The sequence below is a fragment of the Vicugna pacos genome, unplaced genomic scaffold, assembly GCF_048564905.1.
Source record: "Vicugna pacos unplaced genomic scaffold, VicPac4 scaffold_19, whole genome shotgun sequence".
NCBI lineage: Eukaryota > Metazoa > Chordata > Mammalia > Artiodactyla > Camelidae > Vicugna > Vicugna pacos.
This window is the reverse complement of record NW_027328740.1, coordinates 32,502,240-32,523,104: the sequence shown is the minus strand read 5'-3', so window position 1 is coordinate 32,523,104 and position 20,865 is coordinate 32,502,240. Positions and strand designations below refer to the sequence as shown.

The window sequence follows — 20,865 nt, the reverse complement described above, 5'->3', positions numbered from 1 at the left end:
TAGAGTAGATTTTTCATTATTTCATTTTCTCTTGCCAAATTCTTTAAGTATTTGCTTGTGTGGAAGTTATTTACCTCTCCTTCTATTCTCAAAGATAGACTTGCTTGATATAGTATCTTTGATTACAGCTTTCTTTCATTCAGGAATTTCAATATGTCTTGCCACTGCCTTCTGCCGGCTGTATTTGTGTAGGAAACGAGTTTACATTTATTATGTATATAATTATATATATATATATATATATATATATATATATATGTAAAGAACACCTAGAAATGAAGTTAACACATAAGTTGAAAGCATATACGTTAAAAAACTGAAAATATTGGTGAAGGAAATTAAAACTGATCCAAAGAAATGAAAAGAACTCTTATGTTAATGATGTGAAACTATGTGGTTGAAACAACCTTTCAACCCAATGGAATCTATGTTTAGTGTGATTCATGTCAAAATAACTATGAGATTTTTCCATTATATAGAACAAATAATATCAAAATTTATATGTAACCACAAAGATCATGAGTTGCCAAAATAATCTTGAAAAAGAGTATTAAATGTAATGGTGTAAAGTTCTCTGATGTTAAACACTCCTACAAAGCTTTAGTAAATAAAACAACATGATACTGGCTCAGAAACAGACACAAATCAATAGAAGAGAATAGAGCACCCAGATATAATCCCTCACACCTATGATCAATTAACCCATGAAAAAGAAATCTAGAGTATAAAATGATCATGAAATTGTTATACTTTTTCTGTAGAGGTTTTACACAAATTTCACTTTAAATTCCAAAACTTTAAAATTATTTTATTTTTTTTTGCATTATTGATTCCATGTTCACAAATCAAGTATAAATTTGTGTACAAAAGTATGGAGATTGGTTTTATTTCATAGACCCCAAAATTAAATTATTTAAGAAGATTTTGTGGGGAAAATATTTCCACATCACACTATAAAAATAAGCAACATTTATGTTTCATTTTAACTGGATGAATGAGAAGTAAACACAGGCGGAATGTTACACTTGGGTTGCTAGGAGACCAGTCGTTTTATGATGCCACAGCTACTCAGGTTGAGAACAATTGTGATGGCCTAGCAGTTTATCTGTGCAGTCCTGCCAAAGCAGCATTTGAAGTTGCAGTGCTCAAAATCATGCAGATTAGAAAAGTAACTGTAGAAAAAGTTATTTGAGATGACACATGTTTCTTCAGAATTTCAAGATGTGTCTCATAAAGATGGACCAACTGTTTCAGGTAACTCTGGTAGATGTCTATTGTGTGATCAAACATTCTCTGAGGACTTGGACTTGAGGTCTGTGATTGAAGAAAATGCTTTTCAGAGTTTGTCTGAAGAATCTTTGATAAAAAGACCATGTTACACACATTGTGTCTCTGAACCAGATGAAGATAATTATTTTCGTTCTCTGACATTTCCAAGAAATCTCTGGAAAATGGCTAGGAGTAACCAATATAAATCCATCTGGTGGGATGATAATGGATCTTCCATCGTGATTGATGAAGATATCTTTAAGAAGGTAGTTTTGGAAAGAAAGGCCTCTTTCAGAATATTTGAAACTGGAAGTATGAAAAGTTTAGTTAGACAGCTTAACCTTTATGGGTTTAGTAAATTGCGGCAGAATTTCAAAGATCTGCTTGTCTAGCTGACTTTCTGGCAGAAGAAAAAGAAGTCTCTGTTTTAAGCAAGGTATTCAGAAATTTTAGTAACCACTTGGTAACATATATGAAAGTTTATGTTGTACATCCATCAATGGTAATATATATTTAAAGCTAGATTTTGAAAATTGAATAAAATTACCAAGTCTTAAATTCTTTATTTTTTTCTAAAATTGGGGACAGTGCCATAAGTATTCAAGATTCAGAGAAACTTTGCTTGCAATTATGAATCTTATCAGAAATATATATAAAGGTATTTAAAGCTGCTTGTGAAAAGTGGCATTCACCGTTACTGCAAATGGTAACTTCTTTAATTTGATGACTATACTACTTAAATGTGTATTTTACAAATAAGGAAATTTAAAAAATAGTCAGCAATGTTCATATTTTGCTGATATTTTCTTTCAATTGTAAACGTGATATCTGATGTTTTATACGTTAGGCTTATTGTAGTCTTGTATTTTGGTTTAAAATATTACTAAAATTTTTCTCTATTTTTGTAGCAGCAGTTCTACCATAATTCAAATTTTAAATGAGTCTTTCCCCAGCTTTTAATCAGAATAAGAAGAAGAGTTGGGATTAAAAATGCCTCTCTGTTATCTTCATTGGCTGAAGATTTCAACAAGAAGCACTTTATAGCAGGGGGTAATGTGGATAAACATAAGTCTGCTTTTGTGACTGACACTAGTGGAGAAAGTGCATTTTTACCTGTTGCAAAATTAAATATGCCTCTAAATAGAAAGCCCCCTACTAGACAAATAAATGGTGATAAAAATACCCCGATCAGCGGTGATTTTTCTGCTCCATCATCAAGGTCAGTTAGACCACCAGAACAAATTGCAGTGGATCAGCATGCTATTTTAAATCAGTTGAACCTTGTCCACAGGCACACTCAAAGCAGATACACTGAAGCAAATGACCATATTATGAACTCATTAAAACTACAAATTCTACATCTCAGTACAGCATCTTGTCTCCCATGCAGAGTAATTATTTTGGACTGATGGTGGAGACTTCTGTTTTTCCAAATGGATATCACAACATATCTGCCAAAGAAGGTCGTTCTTCTAAACTTCAACCAGGGAGCAACGCACGGTTTCCAGTGAGAGTGACAGCTGATACATCAGCTACCTCTCTTACAAGGCCAACTCATCAGCCAACTTAACTTTATGAACGTCATCCTAATTACAAGGGATCTACCAGAGGACTACCAGTTTATGCAGGATTACAAAGATTAAAATTGATGTTGGCAAATGTCGACAAATATCTGCAATTTTCTTATTTGAACAAGAAACATAGATGTGTACCTGTATTTACCTTATATTTTTTTAAATTAGGTTAAGTGTTAAATGGGAGACAAAGTTAACATTTACAGTTAAAATGAGATACTTGATATGATCATTTGATGGAACAATATGGGAGTAAATTTAAATACTGTCTTGTAAGGAGGAAGAGAAAATGGAAGAATTTGGAAAAAGACTAAAACATGGAGAGGGGGTAAAGCACTAAGTAGTTTCTTGTTCACCCTGAAAAGTATTAAAAGTGTTGTTAGGATAAGCTGGAACAGGAGATAAATGCAGGAACCGGCCCAGGGATCATGGTCTCTATTATGTCATTCCTGGAATCATGAAGGTCACATGATGTAGTCTCAGATGGCACATTCAGCATGTGGTAGAATTTAAGAAGTAATTTTATCTATGGTCTTCTTTGTGCTGTTTTCAAAGCATTAAAATTGGTACTTTCATTTCCTGCCCTCAAGAGTCTACATTATATTTTCAAGTCAATACTTTATGTTGCTTTTATGTTCAAGCCAAAGACAAGCTTACATCCTCAGGGTGGCACTTAATGCCTTTCCAAATCTAAGCCCACGAATCATCTTGGTTTAGTCATTTCTTTATAAATCTGGCATCTCACTACCTTGGTATATCTTTATGTTTCACTGTATGTGGAAATATATCCAGGAAAACGATTGTCAACTATGTTAGCTTCAACCTCACCACATATACTCCAGCTCATCCTTGGACTTTGGGTGTCCTCCTTTCATCTACTTAGACTTTCCCAGTCTCAGCACAGAAACCACCTCCTCCTGATGTTTTCTGTCTATCCCCCTTTCCTTGTCTAACTTGGATACCAGTACAGTATGCCCAGCACATGTCACAGGATGCATTTTTGTATTAAGTGAATGAAAAACACATGTTGACTTTAAGCAAAATCTACTTTATTGAAACAACAAAACTCTCATGGTTTTCAAACTATTTCATTATGGTCTTTACTCTTCACCGCAAACTAGATCTTTCATATCCCAAGGACTAGTCACTCAAGACAGTAAGTGGAGGTAGGTACAGGAGACAAAGTAATATTTACTTCTTAATTCATGCCTCCAGAGGCATAAAGCAATCCGTTCTCATTTGCTGGAGTTTTTCCTGTCTCTTCATCACCCACCCAACACAAAACAGCTGATTCTCTTCCCCATACCAATAACTATACTGACTTATGATTAATTTACATCTTAGAATGAGAGCTTTGTCCAGAAGAGACAGTGACGTTGCAAACATTTAATGTAGGTTTATACACACTACATAACTTGTGCCCCTTCTAACCTTCACAAAGGAAGTATCTAAGTGGTACTATCCCCTTGGTTGGGGTTCTCGTATTCAGTAACCAAATTGCAATCTAAAATATGTGGACTAGAAGGAGGTGAGGGTGGTGGAATTAAAAATTTGTCCAACTGCAAGAATACCAAATTTATACAGATATTAGGAAGTATAAAATATTCATGGACGTCTTTGATGGTTTCCCATTAATTTAAAATAAAAGGTGAAGCATATTCAGAATGTGAAATACCCTGAAATGCTGGGAAAATAGTAGGCAATTTCAGGGACCCTAAGGCTTCTACTCACAATGATGCAGCTAGTGTCATCTGATAAGACCGTAATGGCAACATTGAGTCCTGAAAATGTGTCTCCATTTGTGAAGAAAGCCTTTGATAATCTGGAGAATGGGCAAATTGACCAGTGTAACCTCTAACAACATCCCATAAATATGACCTTCACCAAGAGAATAAAAGAGCCCAAATGCAGCAGGAGAATTGTGTCTGGACAGCAGTGGTGTTTCCTACAACAGAAACATCAAGTTTTTAAGTTTGTCAGCTCAAATCTGATTGTGGCTATGTTGTTGCTTACATTAGCAGTCTGGGGTTCAGATGGGCTGGTTCAGCAGCTTGTTTCCAGCTCTCTTATCACACAGTGGGTCTTACCGTGATCATCTTAACAAGGTTCTATACTGATAAGTCAAAAGCTACAGTTTACTTTCAAAATTAGAAATTCTAAGGAAGAATATTATTTGTTTGTCCATCTGTAGTTTTCTACCTGGGAAAAGCTAGACTATTGGCAAAAGTACAAAAGTTGGCTGATGCTTTGAAAATTATACTCTGAGCTCTGCCCACTGAATTCTTCCCACTAAATACTACAAATCTCTCTATCACTGTGTGTGTGTGTGTGAAGATGGATTGTTAAGCAGTAACTACGTTTGTCTTAGTTGAGTCATCAGTGAATTTTTCCTCTGCACCTGTCAGAATGTCTGTGAATTAAGAGTTTCATTGAGCCACCAGATTTTCTTCAGATTAGGGAGAGGTAGATTATATTTTTCCCTGTATACTAATTGTTACCTGTTCATTGAATCCAGAGCTGATGCAAGGGCCAAGCCACTGAATCCTTGAATTGGACTGAGGCATATACATTCTGCAGTCCCCAGAGCCCAGCACTGGACTGTGTCTTCTTTTTAATTTAAACTTATGTCTAAGTTTTTTTCTTTTAATTCTCATTGTTGACACAACTTACTTTGGCTTTGAACACCCGTTGACTAATTTATAGGGACTGGAACACTGACTTATTCCCGTTCACCTTGAAATTGCAATAAACTTTTTTCTTTGTATTACCTGGAATAGAGTGAGCATAGTCATCATTTTGAGAGCAGTCCTCAGTCCTAATAATGCAGAAATTTGCACTTCTTTGCCCAGCACTTGGGCAAGAATATTTGTTGTGTATCTGAGGGATTATCCTCACATACACTAATGCAACCATGAGAAAACACCACATTGTTATTGAAAATCAAGACTTTGTCAGTATTGCATTCCCATTGCAAAACAGTTAAGAATTGTAGGAGTTATGAGATTTAACCATGCTGAGATTTTTTGCAACCTAGCATGTTCATTTCCTACAGATGCTGTCGGGAAGTTGAGACCATTGGTCACAGACATTGAACTTTATCACTCACAACAAGAGCAGCCAGTTTTAAATTTGTATCCATTCCCTAATCTCAGATGAATACACAGAGTGAAATTTTGATGCCTACAGAAGCAGTGGGCTAAGATGAAGAAAACTTAAAGCATGGTAAGACCCTAATTTTATTAGTATCTTTATGTATAATTTATTTGAATCCTTTATTTATTAGTATATTTACCTATGATAAGTATATCTTGACTCAAGTTTTCTTGCTGCAAAACAAATCATGAAAAATGACATGGGAAACCATGATCATTAAATTTCCATTTTTACTAACGCTTTTATTGACATATAATTGGCATAAAAGATTGTGTGAGTTTAGGTGCACAGGATAGGGATTTGATTTATAAGTATTAAGAAATAAATATCATAGCAAGTTTAGGGAGAATTCATTATCTAATTTAGATACAATTTTAAAGAAATACAATTTGTCTTTTGGTTGTGATGAGAAATCTTATGGTCTATCCCCTTAACAACATTCATATAGAACATAAAGCAGTAATAATTGTAATTTTCATGTTTTTACAGGGCATCCCTAGAACAGGTTTATTTTACTGCTGGAGGTTTGTAGCTTTTGAGTGCATTAATCAAATTCTCCTTTCCCAACCACTGCCTCTGTTATGTACAAATCAAATTATTTTTTCTATAAGTGTGTTTGTTTGTTTTTGAAGTGCAGTTTAATCTATAACTCTGTGTTAGTTTCTCTTACATAACATAATGTTTGCTATTTTTAATACATGTCAAACTGATCACAACAATAAATATAGTTTTGATAGTTGCTATTTAAAGATAATTCATAGTTATTGACTATTCCCCACATAGTAAATTTCTTGTCCCTGATCTTTTAATTTGCAACTGGATAATTTTCTCTCTTAATTTTCCTCAACTATTTGTTTTTCTTCACCACATTTCCCTCCTTCATGTGAGCAACCTTTTATTTTCTATATATATAACTTCTTTTCTGTTTTGTTATGTTCATTTCTTTAAATTCCAAATATGAGTAAAACTATTCTAAATTTGTCATTCTCTGTCTGACATTTTTCACCTAAAATATTACCCTCTTGTTCTACCCATTTTTTGCAAATGACAAAAACTTATTCTTTTTATAGCTGAGTGATAACCCATTGTAATTTTATGTGTGTGTGTGCATATATATATATATATATATATATATATATGTTTAGTGTGCATATATATATATAAATATAGATAAATCTGTAGTTAATAGATGGGTAGATATATATACTATAAACACACATTTCTTTATCCATCATCTATTGAAAAGCAATTAATTTGCTTCTATAGCCTGGCTATTTTAAATAATGCCACAGTGAATATAGGGGTGAATTTATCTTTTCAAATTTGTGTTTATGTTTTCTTGGGATAAGTATTTAGTTATGGAAATGTTGGTTCATTTTTAATTTTTAGATAAAACTCCATACTCTTTTCCACAGAAGCAGCACAAATTTACATTCACTCAAGCAGTGCAGCAGGGTGCTTTTTCTTACATCCTCAACAATATTTATATTTGTTTCATTTTTGATCATAGGCATTCTGACAGGAGTGACATAATATCTCATTGAGTTATGGTCTTGCTTTTTTCTCATGATTAGTCATGTTGACCATTTTCATGTGTCTTTTGATTACCTTTCCCCCACTGTATGTTCATTTTTTTGTAATGGGCTAAATGACCACAACTGTCTGATTTCATTTTTAGGCATTCTGTTGTGTTCCATTATTCTGTTTGTTTTATGCCACTACCATATTCATTACTGTATCTTTGTATTAAAGTTAAAAATCAGGGAAAGTGTTACATCCTGTTTGTTCTTTGTCAAAGTTGTTTGTGTTTTTAGTTTGTTTGTTATCTTTACTTTTGTTTTTTTTGTGATTTCAACTCTTTTGTGTTTACATGTAAATGTAATAATTATTTTTTAAAAGTGTCTGAAAATGCCATTTTTATTTTGAAAAGCACTGAATTTAATTTGTGTATTTTCTTGGCTAGTATTGTCATTTAAACAATATTTTTCTCCTAATCTATGAACACTGTATATCCTTTCATCTGTTTTCATTATCTTCAATTTCTGTTATAAATATATTATAGTTTTTTGAGTACAGGTTTTTTACCTCCTTTTTTGTATACATTTCTTGATTTTTTTTTGTAATGCAACTGTAAATGAGACAGTTCCCTCACTTTCTGTATCTGTTAACTTGTTGTTAGTGTGTAGAAATGCAAGATTTCTGTATGTTAATTTTACATTCTGAAATTTTACCAAATGCATTGAAAAGCACTCATAGCCTTGTGGTGTCTTTTTTACGATTTCTGTTTAAGTATTTCATCTGCAAACAGATTCTTATACTCCTTTTCAGAAATACCTATATTTTATTCACTTTTATTTTGGATAGCTATGGCTAGAATTTCCAATACTATACTGAATAACAGTGGCAAGTGTGAACATTCTTGTCTTCTTCCTGCTATTACAGTAGATGCTTTCAGCTTTTAATCAGTGAGTGTCATGTTAGCTGAGTTCTTGTCATATGCGACCTTAAATGTGTTGAGGTATGTTTCCTCATACCCTTTTTGAGGAGAAATATAATCATAAATAGATACTGAATTTGTCAAAACATTTTATGACACTTTTGAGGTTACCATATAATTTTTATTTTTCAATTTGTTAGTTTGGTGTATCATATTGATTAATTTCTGGGTGATGAATCACTTTTGCATCAGTGGGATAAAAGGGACTTAATCATACTATATAATTCTTTTAATGTTTTGTTTGCTTTGTTAACATTTATTGATGTTTTTTCATGTATGCTTATCAGTAGTATTTAAACTGTAATTTTATGAGATATTTGTTCCTGTTTTAGTAATAGTGTGATACAGAAAGGTGGGGTAGGAAACCTTCTTTCCTTTGCAAATTTTTTGAATTCTCTGAGAAGTAAATGTGATAACTCTTCTGTATATGTTTGGCAGAAGTCACCTGTGAAACTGTCAAGTCCTGGAATTTTGTTTCTTGGGAGATTTTGTTTAATTACTTATTCAATTTCATTAGTGATAATCAGTTAATATTTTCTATTTCTCATTCCATTTTGGAGATTAGATCTTTCTAGGAAATTGTCCATTTCTTCTAGGGATTCCATTTTAATTGGCATATAATTTGTTGTATCATCTTATGATGCTTTCTTTTCCGTTGACATAAGCTGTAACTTCTCATATATTTTGCAGCTTTTTAACCTGCATTCTCTTTTTTGCTCATGAGTCTCATTAAAGTTTATCAGTTTTATTTATCTTTCAAAGGCCATTATGTAGTTTCTTTAGATATTTCTACTTTTAATCTTTATTTTATGTATTTATGTTCCTAACTATCAGCTTTCTTTCTTTCTACTAACAAGTTTGTTTATTATTTTGCTTCATCTTTTGTTTGTAAGATTATGTTATAAGAGATAGATATTTCTTATTTGTATAAGTGGGATTGTTTTCCTATAAGCATCCCTATTAATACTGCTTTTGCTATATCTCAAGGTCTTTGTTTTTGTTGTTATATTTCTTTTTGTATTTTTTTATTTATGCAGCAATCCATTGCTTGTTTAATGTTGTATGATTTATCCTCCACACTTTACAATTTTTCTCATGTTTTTCTTTTTAGTAAATTGCTATTCTCACAGAATCCATATGTTTCTTCACGAAACAAGGAGAAAAATAATAAAATTTACACTAAATTCTGAAAGGCACAAATTTTCAAAAATTATCCTTGAAAAATGAACAAAGCTGTGAGTATTATCCTCCCTGACTTTAGAACATACTACAAAGCTACAGTAATCAAAACATCAAAATATGTCACTAATAGAGTCACAAAGATCAATGGAACAAAATAAAGAGCCCTAAAATAAACACACACACATATGGTCAATTAGTCTACAATGAAGGAGGCAAGAGTATACAATGGAAAAAAGGCAGTCTCTTCAACAAGTAGTTTTGGGAAAACTGGAAATTACATGTAAAAGGTAAATGGAAGAGCCCTTCTTTCCATAGAATACAAAATAAAATAGAAATGGATTAATTTCCTAAATGTAAAACTTGAAACTGTACAATCTCTGAAAAAAAACAGGAGCAGAAGTGCCTTTGTGATAAATCTTTGCAATATGTATTTTTGATCTATCTACTAAGTAAAAAAAAAGGAAAACTAACAATAACTTTTTAATTATACTGAGGAAAAAATAGATGTAATATGGGATACAGTGATTCCACTTCTTGTATAATTGTGAAATGCAAAACCATTTGCAGAGTAAAGGAAACCTTCAGCAGGACTTACGACAATACACAGAATAGAAGGAAGTTTCATACTATGCAACCAACAAGGTGTTAATATCCATTATGTATATATAGCATATTAAACTCATTATTAAAAAAAAAACACCACAACTTAAAAACAGTTGAAGGATCTTCATTGAAACTTTTCAAAAACAGACATGTGGATGATTTTCATGTACATAAAAAGAAACATAATGTTGCTATTAATTAAGAAACCATAAATCAATACCAGAATGAATTATAATCCCACAGCAACCAAAATTGCTATTAAAAAAGTCTTCAAATGACAAACATTAATATGAATGTCAATAAAAGGGAACCGAGGTACACTGTTGGTGGAAATATAAATTGATGCATCCACTATTAAAAAACTGTGGACAGTGCTAAGGAAACTAGAAATAGGAACATTATATGTAGCCACAATTCCAGTTTTTGTTATAAATCTGATAAAAATGAAAACATTAAATTTAAAGGATATATTACCCCCAATGTTCTTAACATCTTTATTTATAATAGCCAAGGATAGAAGCACAAATCAACTGCCCATCAACAGATGATTGACAGAGATAGATGTGAGATATAGATAACATAATAAAAACTTAGTCATTGTCATATCAAAAAATAAAATTCTGCCATTTGGAACAATGTGACTGGACCCAGATAGTGTTGCATATAGCAAAATAAGTCATACAGAGAAAAACACTCTATGTTACCACTTTCATGAGGAAACTAAATGTATAAGAGAAATTATCATAAAAAAACAGAAACAGAATCATATATATATGTGTAGTGTACCAAGTAGTGATTTACACTGGGGACAGGGAAGAAGGATGGGGAATACAGAAATATGCAAGCTACTAATAATAAGTTAGAGAACCAACAGGGTTATATTTACAGCACAGAGAAATATTTTAATAATTTAACTGATTTTAAAGAGATTATAGGCATATATTATACTAAAATGTGCATGCATGTGGGAAAATATTGAAGAAAAAACCCAGGAAAAACAAAGTATTTTGTAGTACTCTGATATTAAGGGAGGTGATTAGTTCACTTTCTTTGCTCTTCTTATAATGTCCTTATTAGAATTTAAGATTTTAAACGTAAAAGTATATTCTTTGAGAAGAGTGTCATAAGTTTCAACTATTTCTGTCTCTCCCCTTAAATCTACAGTCAGTGAAACGATCACATCTCAAGAAAAATAACTACAACACAAAACAATACTCCAGAACACATGTGTACAGCTGAAGTTTGGTGGGCTAAAACACATAAAGGTGGCTGAACTGAGGGAAGAGCATAGTTTGTGCCTGCAACCATGGTCCACTTACTAGGGTTTCTGAGCCCAGAGTTTCAGAGTTCTCAGTAGAATCAGGGTCTCATTGGTTCACACAGCATCAGCCTCCAACTGCACCAGTACTCATGGTCACAGGTAACTTGGAGGGAGCCAAAATGGAGACAGAATTTCCAACCTTTTGACACTCAGACATTCATGACACTCTCTCTACTTCCCATTCACAGTGGTGGAGACAATGTACCTTGCAACATTGGACATGGCAAAGGCAGTTGCCTGAGTTCAACTACCCATCTGTCTTTACACCTTTCCTCAATGTGTGCACTGTGTCTTAAGGGATATCAGATAAAAGGAAGGGTTCACCGGCCAAGTGACAACGGTGGCATTAACTACCAGAGAAGTCTAAGAAGTGACAATGTAAACAATCTTTTATCCAGACAGTAGCGACTAGAATGTGCCATTTTGAAATATTTTCAGAGGTAGCTCAGTTAAGCAAAACCAAAAATTGTGCAATATTGCAAACTACCAGAAAACAAAAGCAAGGACTCCAAATCCCAATCTGCTTTTTAGTGTCATCAGAGCAATAATTTACCAGGACCATGACCAATCACAGTAACATTATAGGGCACGCACACCCACAGATACACACACACAGACACTGACACAGACAAAGACACACATGCACAGGCAAATGCATACACACACACACACACACGCACACAAACATCAACACTGCAGCAAACAAATTTAAAGTCATGGAATATTGCCGTATAACTAATAGAGAATCCAAAGAGATGCCATACAAAAACTCAATACAAAAAACAAAACTCAGAAAGCAGTTTAGTGAGCTCAGGAATAAAATAAATGTTGATAATGTATACATTACCTAAGAGACTGAAACTATGAAAAACCAAACATTATTGGAGGACCACATGAACTTAATAAGTGATATGAAGAATGCAACAGAAAGTATTGGATGAAGACTCTCTTGTGGAAGAGAGATTAGCAAACTCACCAATACAAAACAAGAAATGATAGGAGAGGGCAGAGATTCAAGATATTAAAAAGTGAGGATATTCTACAATAGCCATCAGACTTCTTCAGGAAGTGCATATTAGAGTGAAATCCTGGAGGGGGAAGAAAGTTAGAAGGCAGTTGATGGTTTATTTAAAGTTGATATAGTTGATAACTTCCTTAACCTGGGTAAGGAACTGATATACAAGTCCGTGAGCCAACAAAACACCAATAACTTTAAGACAATGGGACCTTCTTCAAGATACGTCATATGCAAATTGGCAAGTCAATGACAGAGTAAAATTTTAAAAGCAGCCAAGAAAAGTTATGTTAATCTACATAGAAACCCCCATTAGGCTATCAGCAGTTTGCTGAGCAGAAAACATACGCCGAGGGTAATTATAAAGACATTTTCAAACTACTGAAATAAGAAATCTCCCACCCAAAAATACTCTAACTTGCACAGTTATCACTTATTTGTAAAGTGAAAATAAAGACTTTACCAGACAAAGAAACCTGAATGAGATGTAAAAAACAAAACCTAGACACCTTACAAGAGGTTCAGGAAAGAGCTATTCTAAGAAAAATAAAATGGCAAATATACGCAAAATATTGAACAAAATACTAAGCAAAGACCATGAGAATGTTGCAACTGTTTCCTTAGGTATGTTTTTAAATGCTTCTATTTTATATGATTTAAAGAGAGAAAAATAGTAATTCACTTGCAATAAATATAGGTACATCAATCTGGTAACATGTTCAAAACAGAAATAGAAATAATTTGAGTCAGTATTCATAAAAGGTAAAGACTAAAATTGAAACAATATTAAAGGAAGATGCTATCAGCAGAAAAAGGACTAAATTATACATGAGATGTTTTATTTTTAATTGAAGAACAGTAGATGTACTATATTGTGTAGTTTCTGATGTACAGTATAGTGACTCCAACCACTTTTTAGATTAGATTGCATTATAAATTATTACAATAATTGTAACATACAATTATTTTAAGTTATTGCTTGTAATTCCCTGATCTATACAGATTATCCTTGATGCTTATCTCCTTTTTGTATACTACTTTTTATCTCTCAATGTCCTACCATTAAATTGTCTTTCCCTTCCCCTTTGGTAAATATAAATTATTTCCCATATCTTTCAGTCTTGCCTATCTAATCTCTCTATCTCTCTACGATGTCTCTATCTATCTATCTATCTATCTATCTATCTATCTATCTATCTATCAATCTAACTGTCTAGCTATATGTCTATCTATCATGTGTCTATGTATCTATCCTTCTATGTATCTACTTATCTGTCATCTATCAACAGATATCTATATATAGATGTACACATATATTTGTTATTCTTTAGATTCCACATATATATCATATTATATACTTTTGCCTTTGTCTAAGTTACTTCACTAAGAACAATATTTACTAGGTCCAATCATGATGCTGAAATAGCCATGTGTTATACTTTTTCATGGCTGAGTAATATTCCATTGCATATTTCCAGAATCATCATATCTTCTTAAGTCCATAGTCTACTGTGGACACTTGGATTGCTTCCCTGTCTTGCATATTATAAACAGTACAGTTGTGAACATTGGTTTTACTCATTTAGGGTTTCTTCTCCAGATATTTCCAAGGAGAGGTGTTAGTGTTTCATATGGTAGTTCTGTTTTAGGTGTTAAAAAAATCTGAATATTGTTTTAAAAAAAAGTTCTACAAATTTACATTCCTACCAAGTGTATACAAGTGATTTGTTTCTTCAAAGTCATCTCCAACAGCTTCTATTTTACGACTTTTTGATAATAGCCATTTGACCAGTGTGAAGTGATACCTCATTGTGGTTTTGAACTGCTATTAACTAATAATTAGTAATGTTGAGCATTTTTATCACTAGCATGTTACTTATCTGTAGGTTTGCTTTGGAAAAATATTAACTCAGGTACTCTGCTCTTTTTTTGATTGGGTTTTTCTTTTTCACATTAAGTTGTGTAACCTAAATCCATGTTACATCTATTAACTTGCATCTATTATCCCCTGGTCACTTGCATTATTTGCAAATATGTTCTCCAATTACACAGGCAGTGTTTTCATTTCATTCAAATTTTCCTTATCTGTGCAGAAGTTTTCAAGTTTATTTAGGTCTCACTTGCTTATTTTTGCTTTTATTTCTTTTGCCTTAGGAGACTGAAACAAGAAAATATTCCTGTGATATATATCCTATAGTGTATCACCTATATCCCCTTCTAGAAGTTTTATAGTATCAAGTCTTACATTTAGGTCCTTAATACACTTGGAGTTTATTTTTATATATGATGTCAGGGAATGCTCTCATTTCACTGTTTTACATGTAGACGTCCAGGTTTCCAAACACCATCCATTGACAAGACTGTCTTTTCTCCATTGTGTACTCTTGCCTCATTTATCATTTATTCAGTGCTCATAGGTGTGTGGAATTATTTCTAGGCTCTCTATCTGATTTTATTGATTATACCTCTGTGCCAATGCCATGCAGTTTTTATTACTGTAGCTTTGTACTATAGTAAGGAATCTGGGAGGTTTATTCCTCCAGATTTGTTGTCTTTACTCAAGATCACTTTGACAATTTTTAATGGTTTCATGTAAAACTTAGAGTTATTTATTTTCTGGTTCTGTGGGAAATACTACAGCTTCATAACAGGAATTGCACTAAATCTGTAGGTTTCTTTGTGCAGTTCGGCCATGTTAACAATATTAACTCTTTCAATCCAAGAGCACAAGACATCATTCCATTTTATTGAAACATTTTTAATTTCTTTGTCAATGTTTTTTAATTTTCAGTGTTTAGATCTTTCATATATGTGGTTACATTTATTCCAAGATATTCGGGAGACTGGGATTTTAAATAGTATTGCTTTCAACGTCCATTTTAGGGTATCTCATGATTAACGTGTAGAAATGCAAGAGACAACTTTACATTAATATTGTACCCTGCTCCCTTTTTGAAATAACTTATTGTTGATATTAGTCTGTGTGGAGAACTTAGGACTCAATGTAAATTGTTATGTCATCAGTACTGGTGCCAACTTTGCTCTTTCTTTCCATTTTGCATTTCTTTTTCTTCCCTTTTCCTTTCTTCTTTTACTATGGAACAGAAGTGCTGAGAGTAGGAATCCTTGTCTTATTTCCGAATTTACCCAGAAGGCTTTCAGCTTTTCCCCTAAGTATTATAAATTGTTATAAGTGACCTATAGTATGTTGAGAGATGTTCCCATTATACTCTCTTTCATGAGAGTTCTGATTATGAATGTATGTTGAATTTTGTCTAATGATTTTTCTGTGTGTATTGACATGGTCCTGTGAATTTTGTACTTCCTTTATAAAATATGTGTCATGCTGTTTTACTTGTGTATGTTGAAACATCCCTGTGACTCTGGACGGAGTCCAACTAATCATCGTGTATAATAAATTCTATGTATTGCTGGATTAATTTGTTGATGTTTTGTTGAGAATTTTTTAATGTATATTCATCAAGGATATTGGCTTTACATTTTCATTTCTTTTTTTGGTAGTGTCTTTGACTGGTTTTGTTATCATGTTATTAGTGGCCTCATAGAATAAATTTGGGAATTTTCCTTCCTAATACATTTTTTGAAATAGTTTAGAGGAAAGAGGTTTTAGTGAAGGCATCCAGGCATTTTGTTCAAAGGATGTTTTTAAAACTATAGATTTTATTTAAATTATGCTGATTGCTCTTTTCAAGTTTTCAGTTTTCTTTTTATTCAGTGTTGACAGGCTGTACTTTTAAAGAAATTTGTCCATTTCTTTAAGGTCATCCAGTTAGTTGTCACGTAACTGCTCAGAGTGATTTCATAATCTTTGTTTGCATTTCTGTACTATCAGAAATTATTTCTAACATTTCATTTCTTATTTTGTTTGGGTTGACTCTGTATTTCTTTATAATCCTGGCTAAATGCTTATCAAGTTGTTAATATTTTTAAGAAAAAAACTGTTGATTTTATGAATTTTTATTTAATTTTTAATTTTTATTTTATTTATTTTCAACCTAATCATTAAACTTTACTCACTCTACTGTCTTTGTGTTTTGTTTATTCTTATATCTATTTATTTTGGCTGGTTAACATTTTCCTTTGTGTGAGGTTTTTCTTTTTCCTTGTAGAAGCCCTCAATTTTTCTAAACTTCCTTCTTAGATTTGCTTTGCTGCATCCCATATATTTGATAAAGCTGTGTTTTCATTGTAATTTGTCTTCAGGTATGATTTTATTACCTCTTTGTTTTCATCATTGACCTTGTTTTATTTTATTTTTTAAAGGATGAGGTTTAATCTCATATTTGTGCTTATCTTGTTCTTCTTTCTAGAGTTGATGCATATTTCCATAATTTTATGTATGGAGAAATATTTGCTGTAATCTGTATTTGCTTAAAGTTCCTGAGGCTCAATTTATGACATAATATGTGGTTAATTCCTTAGATAACATCCTGAGCACACTTGAGAAGTTTATGTGTTCTCCTTTTCTGATGCAATGTCCAATACCTGAGTTAGGTTCAAATGATCTAATATGCCATTAATACCTTTGTTTCCTTACAGATATTCTTTTGTGATGATATGGCCATCAGAATAGTGAGTTGTTCAACACATCTACTATTATTGTTTTATAATAAATTAATTCCTTCATGTCTAATATTTCTTTTTATTCTTAGGATCTACGGTGTTGGGTCCATATATAATTTAATGAGTGTAATACTGTATTTTTATATTGATCTCTTTTTTTATATAATCTCATATTTCACTTTCACTGGGGCCCTTATTTTAAAACGTATTTTGTATGAGTTGAGCACTGCAAACTGCACTTTCTTGTCATTTCCATGAAACATCTTTTCCATCTATTTACTGATTGTGTTTAACTTCCACCATAAAGTGAGAATTTTTGGGGGGATGCGAAGATGGTTGAGAAGAATGATGCTTGTAGCTCACCCTTTCCCACAAATTCATCAAGACTCACATCCACAGACCTACTCAACTAACCAGAGAACCTGCAGAACTATGATAGAACATTGTCCTCTTCAAAGATAAAGATGCAAAAAATCTGGTAAAAAAAATGAATTAAGAAGAAAAGGCAAAACAGATTGGGACAGGTCGCAAAAGGTAAAGATGCAAAAAATCTGGAAGAAGACAATGAAGAAAGAAAGAAGAAAAGGCAAAACAGATTGGGACAGGTCCCACAGTGAGGGAGCAGCAAAGAAGGACTGGTGCTCATTCACTGAGTTTCCCCTCTCCAACTGAGAGGTCGGCAGGATGGAGGAGGAGCCTCCAAGAATTGAACCTCTATATGTTATAAGTTGACTGACAGTACTAAGTTAAACAGGCACAGAGGATCCCTATGACACCAAGCCCAAGAGGCAACCTGGCAGCTGGGGGCAGGGCCATGCTGCCCGACCTGGGTGGAAGATGATGATGGTTGCACTGAGGCAGCCCAGGGGAATGGAGGGGGCTGTGTGCCATTTCTGTGGTTGCAAAGGGAAAACAACCTGGGCCCTCCATTAAACAACAAGGCAGACTAGCCCTGTGAGGGGAAAGGTGCATTCCAAATCTCTGAAAATCCACAAAAGTATCTAGGACAAGAGACCTGGGGTTCAGACACAGCCACCATAGCCTCTGGTGCTTTGCACCCTGGCAGCAGCGAGAGCAAAACCTCCATTCACTCCTAAGGACTTAGCAGCCTTAAGCGCCTAATGGGGACTTGTCTACAGTCTGAGACATATAAGATATTACTGTCCTATTCCCTCAGAGAACTTGCTCTGACAATGCAAACAAGGAGCTGGGTTTTGACCCAGACCAGTGACAGGGCACATAGCTGTGGAGAGACTGGCACCCTGAGGGGGCTGATGGCCCGCCAAATTTTGGGCTGTAATGCAGCCCCTGACCATGTGGCTGGGAGAGGGCTTGATGCCCACTACTGCCTGGTCTGTCTGAAACATGTGACTGAGGTATCAGTCAGGGCAGTGACAAGACAGCCCAGAGTAAAGAGAGCTGCTCCGGAACCAGTGTTGGGAGTAGGAGTGTTCTGCTTGTTGACAGACCCTGGAGCTGCACAGATGTGGGCTCCAATGGAGGGCTTCTGGAAAAAGCAAGCTGAGCTTCCAAACCAGGATGAATACAGAAAGAGTTCACATTAACAGTACACAGTATCCAGGACACTCTGACCACCCCCTTGTTTTAATCTGTTTTTACCTATTCCATTTTCTATTATCCTATTAATTATTATTTCTTGGGCACTTGTATATACCCCCCCTTTTAAATCCCAGTTAAATTTATAAAAATAATTTTATTATTATTATCATTTTTCAAAACTCTGTTTCAGCTTGTTCTTCTATTATGTATTATACAATGTTCTCAAACATTTATTACCACTTCTTTAAAATTCTTTGCCTCTCTCTCTCTCTTTTCTCTTTCTTAGTTGTATTACTACATAGGCATTAGGTAGATAAACTCCTTTAGGACCACAGTAGTTAACATATACTCCATAAACCACAGTGTCAGAGAGGTAGGAGCAAGATATAGAAGCAGACAAACCATTCCCAATTAAAAGAACAAGAGAAATCCCCTGAAAGTGTGATCAGTGAAATAGACATCAATATCATACTAGATCAAGATTTCAAAAGAGGAGTGATCAAATTACTGGAGGAAATAAAAGATAGTGTTTAGAGATGTAAAATATGTTAAAAATGAAATGGAAGCTATAAAGAAGAGCCGAGTAGAATAGGAAAACCCGTTGACTGAGATGAGGAATGATCTAAAGGTGTTGCAAAGCTGACTAGATAATGCAGAGGAATGAATTAGTGATCTAGAAGGCAGGAAAATAGAAAGCACCCAATCAGAAGAGCTACATGAGAAACAACAAGAATCAAATTAAAAAAGCACAAGAGACCTATGGGATAATAGAAAGCATGCCAAACTTGGCGTGGTAGAAGTCCCAGAAGAGGAGGGAAGATCAAAGTAGATTGCAAAGGTGTTTGAAAAAATCATGACTGAGAACTTCCCAAACTTAAAGAAGGAATCAGATATCCACGTACAGGAAGCTCAGAGTGTCCCAGACAGGAAGAACTCAAACCCACAGCAAGACATATAATAAAGATGGCCAGATTCAAGGATAAATAAATGATTCTAAAGGCAGCAAGTGAATCTCAAACAGAGAGTTACAAGGAAATCCCCATAAGGCTCACAGCTGATTTCACAAAACAAATACTACAGAACAGAAGGGAGTGGCAAGATAAATTCAAAGTCCTGAATGAAAACAATTATATACATTAGGATACTTTAACCATCAAGGCTATACTCTATGATAGAAGAAGACATAAAAGATTTCACAGACAAAAAAAGCTACAAGAGTTTAGCAACACTAAACCCATGCTAAAAGATATATTGAAAGTTCTACTCTAAAAAGAAAAGCAGCAGGATGCTACAGAAATGTGAAACTCACAGCTGGAAAAGAGATAACTCATAAGCTACTAATAAAATAAACACAAAATTTTAAAACAAGACATAGAAATCATTGAGAGTGGGAGAGGAAGGCAGGAAAATAGAGAATTTTTCTGGGGTCTTTCATTTTAAAATATTTTGTTCTTGGTAGGATGGTTTTGAGATCATGTTACTATCAGTTTAATAAAATCAGTTATAGTAATGGTCTAATAGACTGTATAAAAGGGCAAAAACAAGACAAAAACATATTCAGGGAGTCACTAAAACTAAATAAAATTCATGATAATACAAAGGAAAATGACCAAACCAGAAAAGGAAGATTAAACGAACAAAGAGGAAACAACAAATCAACTGGAAAGATAAGGTCAAAATGGCAATAAACACAAACATATCATCGATTATTATAAATGTTAATGGACTAAATGCTCCAGTCAATGTCATTGAGTTGCAGGCTGGATAATAAAGCAAGAACCTTCAATATGCTGCATACAAGGGACCCACTTCAGCGAGAAGGGAACATATGGATTGAGAGTGAAAGGATGGATAAGGGTATTCCATACAAATGGAAAAGCCAAAAAGCAGGTGTTGCAGTACTGAATTCAGACAAAACATTCTAAAACAAAGGTCATAAAGAAAGATAAAGAAGGACATTTTATAATAATTGATGGAGTGATACAAGATGAGGCTAGCACACTCGTTAATACATAGGCAACAAATAGAAGACTACCTAAGTACATGAAATAATTAATGACAGATATAAAGGGGGATAGTGATGGGATTCTAATTATTGTTGGAGATT

General features: G+C 33.6%; 1 long non-coding RNA gene across 1 annotated transcript; it reads left to right on the top strand.

Moving 5' to 3' along the window:
• The first annotated feature begins 1,061 nt into the window (after positions 1 to 1,061).
• Positions 1,062 to 2,932, top strand: LOC140693251 (uncharacterized). The gene is made up of 2 exons (XR_012068975.1): positions 1,062 to 1,254; positions 2,660 to 2,932. It is a non-coding gene; the product is annotated as an uncharacterized lncRNA (long non-coding RNA).
• Positions 2,933 to 20,865: the final 17,933 nt, after the last annotated feature.